This window comes from Pipra filicauda, unplaced genomic scaffold, assembly GCF_003945595.2.
Source record: "Pipra filicauda isolate LSUMZ 115617 unplaced genomic scaffold, ASM394559v2 scaffold174_size2080704_pilon, whole genome shotgun sequence".
Lineage (NCBI taxonomy): Eukaryota > Metazoa > Chordata > Aves > Passeriformes > Pipridae > Pipra > Pipra filicauda.
The window spans coordinates 529,248-544,862 of record NW_024104262.1 but is presented as its reverse complement, the minus strand read 5'-3'; the positions used below and the strand labels follow the sequence as shown (position 1 = coordinate 544,862).

The 15,615-nt window shown below is 36.9% G+C and overlaps 1 protein-coding gene and 1 long non-coding RNA gene across 2 annotated transcripts in view; one reads left to right on the top strand and one right to left on the bottom strand.

Annotated features, from left to right (window-relative positions):
* The window catches only part of RAB3C (RAB3C, member RAS oncogene family), a 125,802-nt gene that overhangs the window by 64,647 nt on the left and 45,540 nt on the right, over positions 1-15,615 (bottom strand). The window lies entirely within an intron of this gene.
* Positions 7,371-11,367, top strand: LOC120322954. The gene is made up of 3 exons (XR_005562950.1): positions 7,371-7,410; positions 7,839-7,925; positions 11,206-11,367. It is a non-coding gene; the product is annotated as an uncharacterized LOC120322954 (long non-coding RNA).

Here is a 15,615-nt window from a genome sequence, read left to right as displayed (position 1 = left end):
TTTTTGCTTTAATAGAAACAAAACTGAGAAAAGTTATTGTACAACTGTGCAATCCTGAGAAAAACAACAAAAAGAATTCTGCATTGGATCATAATAGGAGGGGCACATTGATTATGTCATGAGGTGAGAGTGGAGAGAAGCAGAAAGGCATGGCCCCCTGTCAGGCCATATATCCTGAGTCATCACTGATTCATGTTAATCAATCTGAAAGTCAGGTAAGAACCTTCTCTCCTGCCCTGTACCTTCTCAGTCTGACAGAGGTAAAATCTCATGTCCTGGATAAAATGCTGGAACAAAATAGCACCCTTAAGATCTTCATTATAAGACCAGGATGGTTCCTGAAATCAGGAAACATCCTGACCAAAAAGCAATGTCTGATTGTTCTGTTCTTGTGATTTTAAGCCAGTGGTTCTCACGTGAACTTTAGCACCAATACAGCTTTTTCCTTACTTAAAAAAAAAAAAAAAAAGACTGTATGGCAGTGTTTTTAAAATGAGGGTGATATCTGACTGAAAAAAAAGGAGTATGCTATCAGTCCCTTACCTCATACCACTTTTCTTCCTCAGTCTTTGCAACTCCATCAATTGCCTTTAAAGAAATATAAGTTTTCCTTTCTCCTACTCTGTGTGTTACTTACTACCTTTAAAAGTGTTTCAGGGTAGGGACTACCTGTTAATACATCTATATGCAGTGCCTAGCATAATTTTTAGTCTACAGAAGAAAAGACTGAGAGGGGATCTCATCAATGTATATAAATATCTCAAAGTGGATATCAAGAGGATGGTGCCACACTCTTTTCGGTGGTGCCCACTGACAGGATGCGGAGCAATGGCCGTAGACTAAAACACGAGAAGTTTCATCTCAACATGAGAAAGAACTTTGCATTGAGGGTGGCAGAGCACTGGAACAGGATGCCTGGGGACGTTGTGGAATCTCTGTCTCTAGAGACATTCAAAACCCACCCGGACATGTTTCTGTGTCACCTGCTCTAGGTGACCCTGCCTTGGCAGGGGGTTTGGACCATATGAGCTCCAGAGGTCCCATCCAACCAACCCTAACAATTCTGCGGTTCTGTGATACCATCACCCATGTCTGCACAAAAATTGAGAAACAGCAATAACTGAAATACAGGGAACACATAACTATTTCCAGCACACCTATTTAGTATTTTTAAGCCATTAACATTAAAAACTTTAGGTGAGATATATGTGACATTTCAGTGCAATCCTGTAAGTCACATATTTCTATGTGTGCATATTTAATTTTAACAAACTGAAAATTAATATCATTATTTCTGAATTTTTTAGTAGATAGGAAATAGTTTACTTAACAAAACAAGTAAATTTATTAAATTTACCTTCCTACAGAGAAAAAATAATAAAAAGTGACAAACATTTGCTGTGTTTTCTGAAATAGGTCCTAGGCTAGTAGTACTCCCTTGTGAAAAACAGAAAAATAGATAAAGCAGGCCTCCTTCTTTACATATATATCATTCATCTCATAAACTAATAAAATAAGAAAAGGAGATTTTACATACAACAGAAAATTTTTAGATTAAACAAAAGATATCCAAGGTGTTTAGTGAATCCAAACAAGGTGAAATATATGATTGCTGTTCATCTTGGATTACAGCAGCTGCTATTTGATGTGGTTTCAGTGATTCAAGATGAAAAGCTAAAGCAGAAGTTAGACTCTAACAGGTCTCACAGGAAATTAGGTTATGTCTTTGTAAGAAGGCCAGACAGACCTAAACTTTTCTACTTATGCTCTGAGCTGGCTGAGACTGTACCAACTGTGGTTGGGAGGCTGGATAGCTGCTCCCAGATTTTCTTGTGTTACTGAATATTAAGGTATTAAAACTTGCACTAAGCCTGTCCATATTCTAATACTCAGAGGTCAGTTCTTTCTCAGTAAGTCAGTTTGTCAATGAGATGAAAGTATCATTGAAAAATTGAGTAAAATTATCTATTAACAAAAATTAGAAGAAATATCATCTGCTATTATTTAAAAGAATTTCTTTGTATTCCATTTATGGAATAAGGTTTACTCTCACTTTTTTTTCCCTGGCTTCATTTATTTGGTTTGTTATTAGAGAAAATGTCTGGGAGGAAAAAGGAAAATATGGCCCATAGCAAGCATTCAGCCCTTCTGTACAGAAGAGAGATGACTTTCAAACAAGTTTTATCAGCATCTATCAGCTTGTTTTTCAGTCGGAGGCATGTATGATTAGTATGTACAAGAGTATGAGAAGTGGGAGCCCACTGCTACTGAAGCAAATCTTACTTTGCTACATGTGATTTCTAGTGAAGCCTGCCTGCATATAAGAGTGAACAGCCATAGCAATAAAGACATAAGTCAGTGATGCTTCATATCTGAGACATCAACTATTTCCTGTGCAGTGTTAAAACTAGGTAGGGTTGGCTTAGGAACTCTTGATTACAGAAAATAAAAAGCAGTGTACAGTAAGACAAATCGAGATGAAAGTTCTTAAATGATTTTACACAAAGCATAAGGAAGCTGCAGATAAATATCCGAACACTGACTGACTTTGAGACAGGAGACACTTTTCTGGACCTATGCATTTGATTTGTGTCAGTCTGGGAAGGAACCACATATTTGGGATTGTTCTCAAATTCTAATTCATAATTCTAAATTCATAGCTAATGCTATGTTAATAGGATGATTAAAAAAAGGAAGATTTTCTAAAGTGATATCAGTATATAACAGATGCGTGACTATGAATAAAGTGAAGTTTATTAGTTTCAAACATAGATAAGCACATTCCTGTTGATATTATTTTATATTCACTTGCTATAAGGAAGTAATTAAAATTTTAATAGACTTAATTTATGCAGTGTTTATGATCATGTAAGAAATAAACCCAAATATCAGTAACAATGTGTCAAAACTTTTCTGTTCCACACATTCATAAGCATCTCCTTTGTAATCAGACCAGAATATATTCATAAGTGCCCTAAAGATAGATCCTTTAGTATGATTGTTAAGGAACTAAAATACCTTTTGACAGGAGAGAGAGCACATTAGAAAAAATCACATACTTTAAATATTAAATATTATATTTTTTTAGAATAGTTTGATTTATTTGAAACAGGTATTGCAACAACGTACATGGTCTTTCTGTTTATTAGCTTTGATTCTTATGGAAGAACTAAGCAGAAAAGAAATTATTTCCATATTTTGTAATATTTATAGTTGTAAATCACTATAGCTGTAAATCATTATGTATCCTTAGGTACTGTTATATACTTCAAGAAAACCTTTTCCAGTTCAGGTATAGTTATTCTCTGCTGGTATGTTATCATAGTCCATTTTGCAAGACCACAGAACTCATATGATGACTGTCTTCTTAGATTTAAATTCTGAAATAAAACATCTGTATTTGCATTGACTGATGTTTATTTCTAAGCAAACTAAGTAATATAAGCCTAAGGAAGAATAAAATTTTACCTATTATTGACTGGTATTTTAATCAAGGCAGTTAATTTCCATCTTTGACAGGCAGAAAACAAGACACATAGGTCATTTGGGGGCCTTTACATTCATGTAGTTGATGTCTGGTAAGAACAGATAATTGTTAATTAAACAAGTAGAATGGAAAAGTAGAGGGGAATGAATGAGAGTGAGGGAATGCTTTATGAAAAGTACCACACACAGAAGACAAAAAGAGATATTTTAAAAATCTCAGCCAAAACAACAAAAAGAAATGGTCTCAGGAGCTGCAAGAAATATTTTCAAATACTATAATCACTTTCATAAATTCTGGTTATAATAAAGTTACACTATTCTATTAGCTTCTGGTTAGGTGATCCTGTCTTTTGAATCTTTTTTAGTAGGAATTAGATTTTAAATATTAAATTACAGAATTACAAGGTTTTAGTGGTCATAGTACTTTAAATATTGCATTATTAAATATTGTATAGTACTTCTAAATATTGCACACAGGCTAATAGCCTACAATAGTCAAATATTTGGAAGACTTGCACAATTTTCCATTGTGTGCTCTGATGTCTCTAGTATGTTTTGTTGGGCTTTTTTCTTAATTGATATTTTTCACCTATAATTGAAATCAGTTATTTTAAAACATTTTCATGCTCCAGATTTTGGAAAAAATTACAGAAACATTCCTATTAAATATTAATAACGTTCCAAACCTTCCGAGGAGTAAATGAATGCAGTTCTGGGCAGAATATTAAGTTTAAAAAACATGTTTAAAGGCTCACTAGAATTACTATCAACTTATGCTTTTCACATAGAATTTTTTTTTTATCTCAATTACCTGTAAAAAGGAAAGGAGACTATCTGCAACACAGAACCAGAAAAATTTTACCTCTTTTAAGCTAGAAACTCTAAGTGTAATATTTCTGGTAGAGTTCATCTATGTCTGAGGTCCAAACCAATTCAGAACTTACATGACCAATGTCACAAGGCACAGCTTAGTGCTTTAGAATACCTGCTGAATAAAAGTACTGGGCTACTATGTGGTCTGTTATAAAACAGTTTCCTCCTGCCTTGGCAACCTGATGCTTCTTTAGAGCTGTCTGGAGGATCCTTGTAGGAAGATCTTTAGGTAACTTCTGTATACTCTTTCTATGACCGTGGCAGCCATTGTCTTCTGGGGCAGGCACCGAAGATACCTAAGAAATTATGGAAGCTCTTTGCATGTCATACCTTAGGCAGGTAGTTTTAGATTCAAAGGCTCAGATGAAAAAGCACCTGCTATCTTCTGGAGAACTTCACCAGTGATGTATTGAAGGCACAGAATGCCATCATCCTCTCTCCACTTGCAACACAGTCCCTTCAGGCATTTCAGGGAGCTGTTCCCTCCACTGACACAACTACTGAGAGGTGTATTTGCAGGACCGTCTCCATAAAAATCTCCTTTTTTCCACTTCCAACTCCTTTGCTTTACAACAGTCTGTCATCACCAAATACTCTCTTAATACCCGACTGTGGATATTTCAATTCCCCATCATCGTAGTTTTTTCTTTTTCTTGGATCTGATTGTAGTGATTAATAATTTAGGTTTGCAATGATGGGTAGTACACAGTGTGTTCAGCACGTTCAGATGAACCTGTCTAGAATGTTTCTGTGTTAAAGGGAGACATAGAGAAAGGAAATGTGGCACAGGACAGTTGATGCCAGCCATGAGGTGCTGAAAGTTTTTTTCTACAGTGTGGGAGTCCACCATGGCATCCAGACAGTTTGTGACACAAAGGTGATTCATGAAAGACCAAGAATCTGGCTCTAAGGCTTTTCGACTTTGAATGACTTCTCTAGTGTTTTTAAAGCTAATTTTTAATTAACTACTATTACAAGATACTGGGAAAACATTTTTCTTGCTCTTAATTATTTTAGTTTCCTTGTGGAAGAATTAAGAGGACACATACCTTATAACATATAACATATTCCTTTGTTATCAATGTGCTGCTAGAATTATCTACAGCTAGGTAGGATTTAACTATTAATTTGGGGAAACTTTAAATTGGATTGAGGTCAGCAAGAAAAAAAAGCCTCATCAAAGCAAGATGGGTTTCTTACATATACCATAAGCACTCCTAAAAATCTCTTCACTAAGGAAAGAAAGGTTAAAGATACCAAATAGAAACATCAGTTTAATCTACTACTTGATATGGGGATGAGTCTTCATGTGAAAACTCTATTATTTAAACTAAAGACCACTGTGTTCTCTTGCTTGTCAGTAAATACATCTGCCCTATGGCTGCATATCAAAAGGTTATGCTTAAAACACTTCTCTAATGTGCTCCTATTTGATAAGAGACATAACTGAAGACAGCACAGGTTATTCCAACAAGAAAATATTCATTTACTCTGAAAATGTGTCAGCAGCTGATGATGCTTAATGCACACCAATCAATCATGTCCTTTATGTTGTTCTAGTTCAAAACTGTAAATTATTAAAGAGAGAGTTGTAAGAGGAAAAATATGTGACTAATCTATGAATCTTGCATTATTTCAAGTACAGTGCCCTTATCTTTGCATTCTCTTTGTGGGGAGTTCTGGCATAAAGTAGTATAATTAAATTAGATTTCATTTAAATTGCTGTTTAGGTCAGACTGTTTGAGAGCTGTATGTCTAGCATATGTATAAGCATATTTAGTGATTCTAGTGACTTTTGGAGAAAAACAGTCTCATCAGAAAGCATAATTGCCAGAACTATGAATAGATGGAAAGAGAAAAGAAAGGGAAAAGGGAAAAGGAAAAGGGGAAAGGGAAAGGGAAGAGGGGAAAGGGAAAAGGGACAGGGAGAGGGAAAGGGAAAGGCGAAGGGAAAGGGAAAGGGAAAGGGAAAGGGAAAATGGGAAAGGGAAAAGGAAAAGGGACAGGGAGAGGGAGAGGGGAAGGGGAAGGAAAAGGGGAAGGGAAAGGGGAAGGGAAAGGGGAAAGGGAAAGAGAAAGGGAAAGGGAAAGGGGAAAGGGAAAAGGAAAAGGAAAAGGAAAAGGAAAAGGAAAAGGAAAAGGAAAAGGAAAAGGAAAAGGAAAAGGAAAAGGAAAAGGAAAAGGAAAAGGAAAAGGAAAAGGAAAAGGAAAAGGAAATGCAATTTCAGTTGGAAAGGCTTGTCCAACTGCCTGACTGCTTCAGGGGTGACCAAAAGCTGCAGCTTGGTTAAGGGCATTGCTGAAATGCCTCTTAAACACTGCCAGGCTGGGGGCATCAACCATCTCTCTAGGAAGCCTGTTCCAGTGTTTGACCACCATCTCAGTAAAGAAATGCTTCCTAAAATACAGTCTAAACCTTCACTGGCTCAGCTTTGAACAAGTCCTATATGTCATATCACTGGATACCAGAGAGAGAAGACCAGCAGCTCTCTCTCCACTTCCCCTCCTCAGGAAGCTGCAGAGAGCAATCAGGTTGCCCCTCAGCCTGCTTCTCCCCAAACTAGACAAACCCACGTCCTCAGCAGCTCCTCATAGGGCTTCCTTCTAGCCCTTTCAGTAATTTTGTTGCTCTCCTGTGGATGTATTCAAATGCCTTAATTTCCTGTAAAAATTGAGATATTTATTAATAAATATCAATAATCTATGAACTTTAATAAAATATAAATACAAGAAAATAAAGTATTTACATTTCTTGCTTTATTTTGATACTATCAGTCATACTTCCTTGTCATGAGGAAAGACTTATTTTTGTAGCTTAAATTAAGTGGTTTTAAATATGGAAGCTATTTTGGAGCCCTAGTCACTGTGCAATAGATTGTAGTACAGTAACTGGTATTAGCACCACCATTACAGGCACATATGCTTATATATAAAGCAGAATAAAAAGTGTGTTATCTCATTCAATTACTCTCTCAGAAACACTAACTTTTTTTGTCCTTTAGGTTTTCATCCAAAGAAATCCTGAAAAAATTAGCAAATTTTATTTAACAAGTAAGTTCCCTGTATCTTTGTAAGCAGAACATTGAACACCCCCACTAACACAAAGACAGTTCATAATCTAGCAGTCGAGGAAATACAGTGGTGTTACTTTCATGATCACTGCAAATTTATTTTATTATTTCGGACATTTATTTTTCTTTTTTAAAAGCATTATAAAATCACATTGGTATTAAAAAGGCTATATAAGCTTTCATTTAATTTCATTTTATTTCATTTCATTTCCTAAGGATTTGACTCCAGCTGTAACCACCACTGGCAATATTCTTCAAAAAAAAAGTGGTCATTAAAGTTGGATTCTGATTTTATCAAATAACAAGCATATAAAGATATGAAATATTTTTAGTAGGATTTACTGGATATGCCATGCTTTTAAATAATTTTCATACTTGGTTTTAAATATTTGAACATTCACTTTCCAGCCTCCTGAAACCAATACAACTTCAGTACATTTGTCAACACTTTCCTGTGCAAACTACAACCTTTGTGAGAAAAACATAAGCATGTAGGTAGGTGTGAGTATGCAAATTCACGTCTCTGGACTACTAGAAGACAGGTAGCTTTTAAAGTCTATTTATGTAGAAATGACTGTTCTTCAGTCATTTTTCTTAAGCATCCATTACTGGCAAACACCATAGAGGAAGTACTGGACTAACTGGACCTTTAGTCTGACACAATATAGTTATCCTTATGATCTTAAAAATACTCAAGAAGGCTCAAAACTAGTATTTAGCACCAGTTATTATCAAAATCTTGCTAGAAAGTCTGATTTTATTTTTTTTTTTCTGTAAAGAGAGATGAACTATAGTTGTTTCAACAAAAGTTCAGAGAAAAAATATTTATTTCTTCAACAAATAGAGCAACAAGTTAAGCAAAGAACAGGTATTAAAGGATGAAGTTATTAACTAGGAAATTTTCCTCGTATTTCAAAAAGTATTAGGTTAACAAAGCAGCAAATTTCTACAGTTCAAGCAAAAATATTTGAAATTTTACAAGTGTCTCTGGAACTTGGCAAGAGAATCTAGAATCAGTTCTTAACAAAAGTGTATGATAAACTTTATAAATGCTGATGCTGATGCACTTTGAGAAAGAGACATGTCCGGAAGTCTCAGTGAAGAGAAGTAACTTCTGTAAGGAATTCAAGCTTTCAGGTGCTTTGCTAGATGATGACTAAAACAATAATCGTATTCTGGGATCAAATCTTAGATGAATAAACAGCACTTCTCGGATTTTTGTGAAAATCTGGGGTTTTAGGTATAAGAAAAGAAACAGGGATGAGAGTTAACATGATTTGTAAAACTAATACTTAGTATTTAGAAATTCAGAAAAAGAATGTGAAATTGCCAATCACACAGAAGTGATGACTAGTTTGCTGTGACTCATAGACAGCAAATAATAAGAGCCTATGGAAAGAAAAAAAAAAATCAAATAAAATTTTGACTAAAAATCCTCATTGTTTTAGTGATAAATTGACTGAAGAAATAATACTGGCCCTTTGGATTTTGGTGCAGGATTATTTCACTGAAAAATGCTGGACTATTCAAATTAACTTTTGTTAAGTTTATGTTTGTGTGAAAAATTTCATTACAGCAGGTAATTGGATCAAATCCAGTGCATCAAGGAATTACTGGCCAAAACCATAAAATAACTCCCTCCAGAAATAGGTCATAGGTTGTAGAGATCCATGGAGTAGCAGAATCAGAAGAACATTCACTATTGGATATGGCAGACATAACTATACCAATCTGTTTTCTAGTTCACATTTACAGGCTTGTACAGAACAATATCCACAAAGGCCCAAGAGATGCCCTCTCACTTTACACCTGAGAATTTATGCAATTATTTTGACAACTCACTTTTGTTACATCACTGAAAAACAACTGATCCTTTTTGAATCCAAGCAGATAGATTTCTTAGTTTTCTGAGGAACTCACAAAATTTCCAATTTCAAGTAATGATTTTACCTCCTTTTGTCTAACATTTTAAGCAAGGGAATTATGGGATCAATTAACATGAAATTTTCAAGCATAATACGATTAGAGAAAAAAGTCTTCTTGGTTCCATAGCTGTAATAATTACATTATATTCACACTAATTTTATTTTTAGTAACAAAATATATATTTAAAGACAAAAAACCTACACCATTATATTACTAGATTAATTAACCTTTTAAGAAGATCAAAAAACATTTATGCTGATTAAAGGGGTACAATTCTATCAGTCCTGAAACTGCAACGTCATAGGAAGAGATGAAATCAAATACCAAAGCAAAACACAGTGAAGAGATTTAGACTTGTTAGGCTAGAAGGCCTGACTGAAATGCACAATTCCTTCCAAAAAATTATATAATTTTATATAAAATTATATAATTCTTATTTGTATTAGCAGGCAGAATGATTGCCATAATTTATTTAAAGTTTTGAATGCAAATATTTCAATAAAATAAAATGTGCTGGTATAAATAATTTCTAGAGGTAGGATTTATATCATATGTGATGAACTATAATCAGTGTTATTCTTCAGCTGTGATTCTCAGACTACAGGTGTTCTTCCAGAAATCAGAGTTATTCTGTCTTAAAGGAATAGGAAATCACCATCTAGTGGAAGCAGAAAAAGGACCAGCTGTGAAATCTGTAGCAAGTATAATTATAATCAGAGCTACATTAAAGCACTAGCTACTACAAAACCAGACACTAGGCTTATATACAGTCAAAGAAGAGTCTAAAAGCAAATCGAGTTTAAAATAGCTTTCAAAGAGATTCGCTACCTACAGTGCAGCACTGACTACATTGAAGTAGTGGATGTTTCATCACAACAATTCTGCTTTTATTTATATGCTGTGGTATTTCTTCTGTAATTTAAAAAATCAGTTGAACTAAGACACAGCTTCCTGGAAGCCACCATATTCCACTGCATCTCTATCTCACTCCTTCCCAGTCTTCTAATTGTCACATAATAGTGGTTTTACAGTAGTAGTAGGGTTCCTTAACTTGTTAACAATAGTCCAAAGGTGCATTTTTCTGTGTATATACAGAAATTTGTAAGTATATATGTATATAATATGACAATATGTATGTAACAAAAACAAAAGATAGATATACATATATATTACGCTATTCTTATTGTGATATAAAGATTCTTTTCGTAATCTTGACCTAAGTATTATGTCTTTATGTCAGGGAATAAGAAAGAAAATTTTTCACAGGGCAAGTTTGTGTCTACAGTCCCAGAATTCTTACTGACCTTATCAAAGCATGAGAAGAAGAAAATATACCGATGCATAATTGTTCCTATATACATTCACATTTCATTAATTATAAACAAAGAGGACAGTTATCTTACTGAAGAGCTATACTCAGGAGTGTGAATTGGATATGCAAGCATACTAAGACATTGCAAATTTTTTTGATTCATATATTATTTACCGAAGAAAATCAAACATAAAATTAAATGTAAATGATAACAAATCAAATTAGTCTTTTTCAAATATAGATTAGATAAAATTAATTTCAAAAGCCATGCTAAGAAATCCCTTGGTTGAGCAGCTATCAAGTACATAGCAGAGTTAACATAATTCAAGTTCTTTAACAACACCTCTCCCGTCTTCTTTCACTGCAAAAGACATCTTTTAGGCAGACATCTGTTTTTCCTTCATGCAAACTCTGCATTTGGCAGCTGCAACCTTAATAGAAAACACAGTAATCTGGTCACTGACTATAACATAGTGACCAGCATATTAACAGGAAATTGCATTATTAGACATTTAACCATGTGTTCTTTGATCCTAGATAAAAACTGAAGATTATTTCTACCCGGATTTGATTAAACTGTGGGACATGTTCTTTCACTGTGCAGACATAACTGAATTATCCTCCATCAGCTGACACAATGCTACTGTGACTGACAAGGCAGAAGCAGAGACTTGGAATAAAGATCCAAGTGAGAATGGACCCCAGAAAGGAGGGTTTGGGGTTTTTTTTTAATATATAGTTTCTAATATACTGTGAGGAGAAAAAAACCCAAAATCTCAATTCTCTTCATTTCACATGTAAGCATGATCAAAGACTGCTGCTTTGAGGATAATTTGCCAGGGTTGTTTATTAGTCAGCTTCATATAGGCACCCAGAGGTTTGTGTTTCTGCCTGCAGCACACAGCTCAAATAGAAGTTGTTAATTTTGCTAAGTCTAACTGCTGCTAGCAACCGGGGAGGGAGAAGAAATAGCCCTTTCCAAACACCTGCATCACAAACAGCAATCCTAGAGGATGACAGAATTCAGTTCTTAAACTGAACTGTGGGGAAGTGTCATGGTTTGAGATAGCCCCAAAATCCAATCCCCTAGTCTAAGCCCCCTCCCACATCTCAACCTAATGTGAGATGGGTTTTTCCAGACAAAACACACCAGACTCAAAGTGGGGGAAAGGGAATATATTACAATGACTGTACAAATAAATACCATATCACATTATACACACGATCACAAATATCTCTACCATGACAGGAAGACATGATTTTTCTCCCATTTTTTTCCCATTCAATCTTCAGTATGATGGAAATGTGATCTGTTTGACACATATTTTTGGCTAAGATGGATGTACTACAATCTTTTGTTTTGTACTACATTTGCTTTGATGCCAAGTAGCATCAAAATTACTGGGTGCTGTAGGAAGTTACATGTTCTCCAAACTTATAAAAATCAAACGTCTCTTATGTACAGGGGTTTCTGAGTACTTTAGGTACGCAGTCTTCAAAACTATGAATGAGGACAGCTCCATAAGTCATCATTAGGTGTTCAGCAAGACTGAAACTAAAGAATTATCAATGATTAATAGGATTTGAAATCCAAAAGGAAGGAGGCCCAATTTTGTTCTTAGTTACACAAAATAATTAAACAAACATAGAGAGTTCAATGAAACCTAGACTGATGCAAACTGAAGATCTCAAAAACGAAAGAATTAAAATTTTGAGTAATTTATTCCCACTGATGATGGACTCACCATAACATTTTTCCTTTTATATAATATATAATGTATAATGTAGTGTTGTATTTATGCGGTTCTATGTTATAATTAATTAAATTCCAAGTCCAAATTATGTGGTGGTTGGGGTTTATTTTGTTTGTTTTAAGGAGGCTATTTCAGGTCAGACCTTTTCCAAAGCAGATATACCAAGAACAAAAACAACTCAAGTGTTTACAGAAAGATTAAACAAACCATTGACTCATCAACAGACAGAATATAGTAAAGGTTCAAGTAGTTCCAGCGTGGATGTTTCATAATAAAGTGTGACGTACTTTATAACGTAATATACAGAAATAGTAGATTTAACCAATAACTAATTAATACTCTTGTGTAGATAGTGGGTTCTTCTGGGGGGTTGAGGAGTTTAGGCTGGGCTGGGGCCATGGGAGGTACCTGAGCCCCAGGTGGGTGAGGGAAGTGGAATGGCTTGCTTTTGCTTTTGGCTCACCTGCAGCTACTGCCCCGAAACGGTTTGCTTTGGAATTTTAGCATCCTGAAAGGGTGCTCAGGGCAAGGGAATGTCCCTGGGAATATCCCTGGGTCTGACTACAGGTGGCTGGGAGAAAAGTAGGGAGTGAAAGGTTTGCCCTAACCATTTTAATGGGGAAGTAGCTTGCGTGTCCCTATGAGATTGCGAGCTATGCTGGCGATGGTACATGCCTTCAGCAGGGTCTCCCATGCCAGACAGGTCAAAACTGAAGGGTCATTTGGGCAGAATGGGCTCACTAGCCTTCAGGTAGTCATCCTACAAAAAGGACAACTCTAATTCTAAACCCGAGCAGATGGAGCTCGCTTAGCCCTGTAAGGCCATCCATCTAAGAGAAGGACACTAATTAAACCTACGTCCTGAGGACCTCACTGCCACTGTCCAAGCTCACTCGGCCCTGGCAGATGAACCCTAGGAGTAAAGGGTGGGACCAGTTCTGCACACGCTGCATCTCACCTAAAAAATCCATTGCGCAGGCTCGAGGGCCATACTCACATTTGTAAAGCCCTGTAGTGATGGGTGAGAGTTGAAACGGCAGGTGAAAGATGCACTGGAAGCCGCAGACCCAACCCTGCATACAGGCAGTTCAGGACGTTGGTTGCCTGAGACTGACCCCGGAGATGACAGTCTCTTTTGGCAGCATCCTGAATGACCAAGCAGCCTTTTTCAGGGACAGCACTGCTTGCCCCATATGGAGAGGGGCCTAGAAAAGGTGGCCTAACCAAAGCTCACCTCTACCCTTCACCCGGTTGGTTAATCGCGGCCAACGGGCATCTTCTGATGTGATCAAACAAAGTGTAAGAAACAAAGGCATACACCTGTCTTCAAAGGTGTACCCAAATTGAGACTCGCATGCTGGAACATCAGAACCATGCTTGATACTATGGATAGTGGTTGTCCTGAGTGCCGTTCTGCCCTAATTGTCCACGAACTGTCACGTCTCAACATCGACATTGCTGCTCTCAGTGAAGTTTGCCTTCATGAGGAAGGCAGCCTCAGAGAACATGGTGCCAGTCACAGACTCTTTTGGTCAGGTAAACACAGAATTGAAAGGCGTCTTTCAGGAGTTGGCTTCATGATTAAAAACTCTATTGTTCCTAAACTCAAAAATCTGCCGACAGGTCGTTCTGATTGCATTATCTCCCTGTGCCTTCCCACTCCACAACAAGTAACATGTTGTCCTCTCTAGTATATATGCCCCAACTCTCCAAGCTGACCCTGCTGAAAAAGATACATTTTACACTGACCTGCACCGCCTTACCCAGAAGGTTCCTGCAGATGATAAGATCATTATCCTTGGTGATTTCAACACCACAGTAGGAAAGAACTTAGAAGCCTGGAAAGGAGTATTAGGCAAGCATGGTATTGGAAACTGCAATGATAATGGACACCTTCTGCTAGAATTCTGTGCAGAGCAAGAGCTCACCATCACTAACACTATCTTTCAGCAGAAAAACAGTCTGAAGACAACCTGGATGCATCTTAGATCTAAGCACTGGCATCTCATTGACTATGTCTTAGTGCAACAGACAGACGTTCGCGTTGTCCATCACACCCACATGATGCCTAGTGCAGAAAGCCAAACAGATTACTGACTTTTGCGCTGTAAACTTAACTTCAACCTTAAGTTCAAACCTAAAAGGGGCGGTATTCCAAGGAGGAGACTCCAAGTTAACAATCTTCAAACAGCCACAGTGAGAGACAGCTTCCAGGCAAATCTTCAAACTAGGCTCGAAAATCATTTTATAGATCCCTCTCCTGGAACACTTTGGCACCATATTAAAAACAGCATCCTGCAGTCCTCTGAAGAATCCTTAGGGTTCTCCTTCAAGAAGAACAAGGACTGGTTTGATGAAAACAATCAAGAGATCCAGGAATTGTTGAGGAAGAAGAGAACCGCTCACCAAGCACACCTTGCACTGCCATCTTGTCATGTAAGAAAAGCAGCCTTTTGTCTCGCATGCAGCAAGCTCCAACAGAAACTCTGTGACACCCAGAACAAGTGGTAGATCAGTCTAGCTGAAAAAACTCAATTATGCGCCGATATAGGTGATTACAGAGGATTCTATAAGGCCCTGAAAACAGCATACGGGCCTACATATGAGGTCCAAAACCCTCTACTCAGTGCTGATGGTCAAATGCTTCTGACAGATAAAACCTCCATTCTGAATCACTGGTCTGAACACTTTCAGACTCTTTTCAGTACTAGCCATGAAGTTCAAGACTCAGCAATTCAGTCCATCTCACAACAACCAGTGAAGATTGAATTGGATATTGCCCCTACTATGGGAGAAACTCTTAAGGCCATACAGCAGGTGAAAATCGGCAAGGTAGCTGGGATTGATGGAATACCTGAAGTCTGGAAACATGGCGGCCAAGCAATCCATGCTAAATTTCACAAGTTTGTGGTGCACTGTTGGGAACCAGGTGAACTACTATCAAACCTTCATGATGCAGTCATCATCACTTTGTATAAGAAGAAAGGAGATAAATCAGAATGTTAAAATTACTGTGGGAGGGAGTGGCTGGCTCTGCTCAGAGGGGAGAGATTCAGACTGCTGGGTTCTCTTTGGAGGACGGAGATAGGGTCTGTGTTTGCCGCATTTGGAGACAAGGCCTGGAAGCCTGTTTGTCTGGTGTCCCATCCTGGTCAGCCCTGGCTGCTGGCCTCAACTTGCCTGTGAGCTGTCT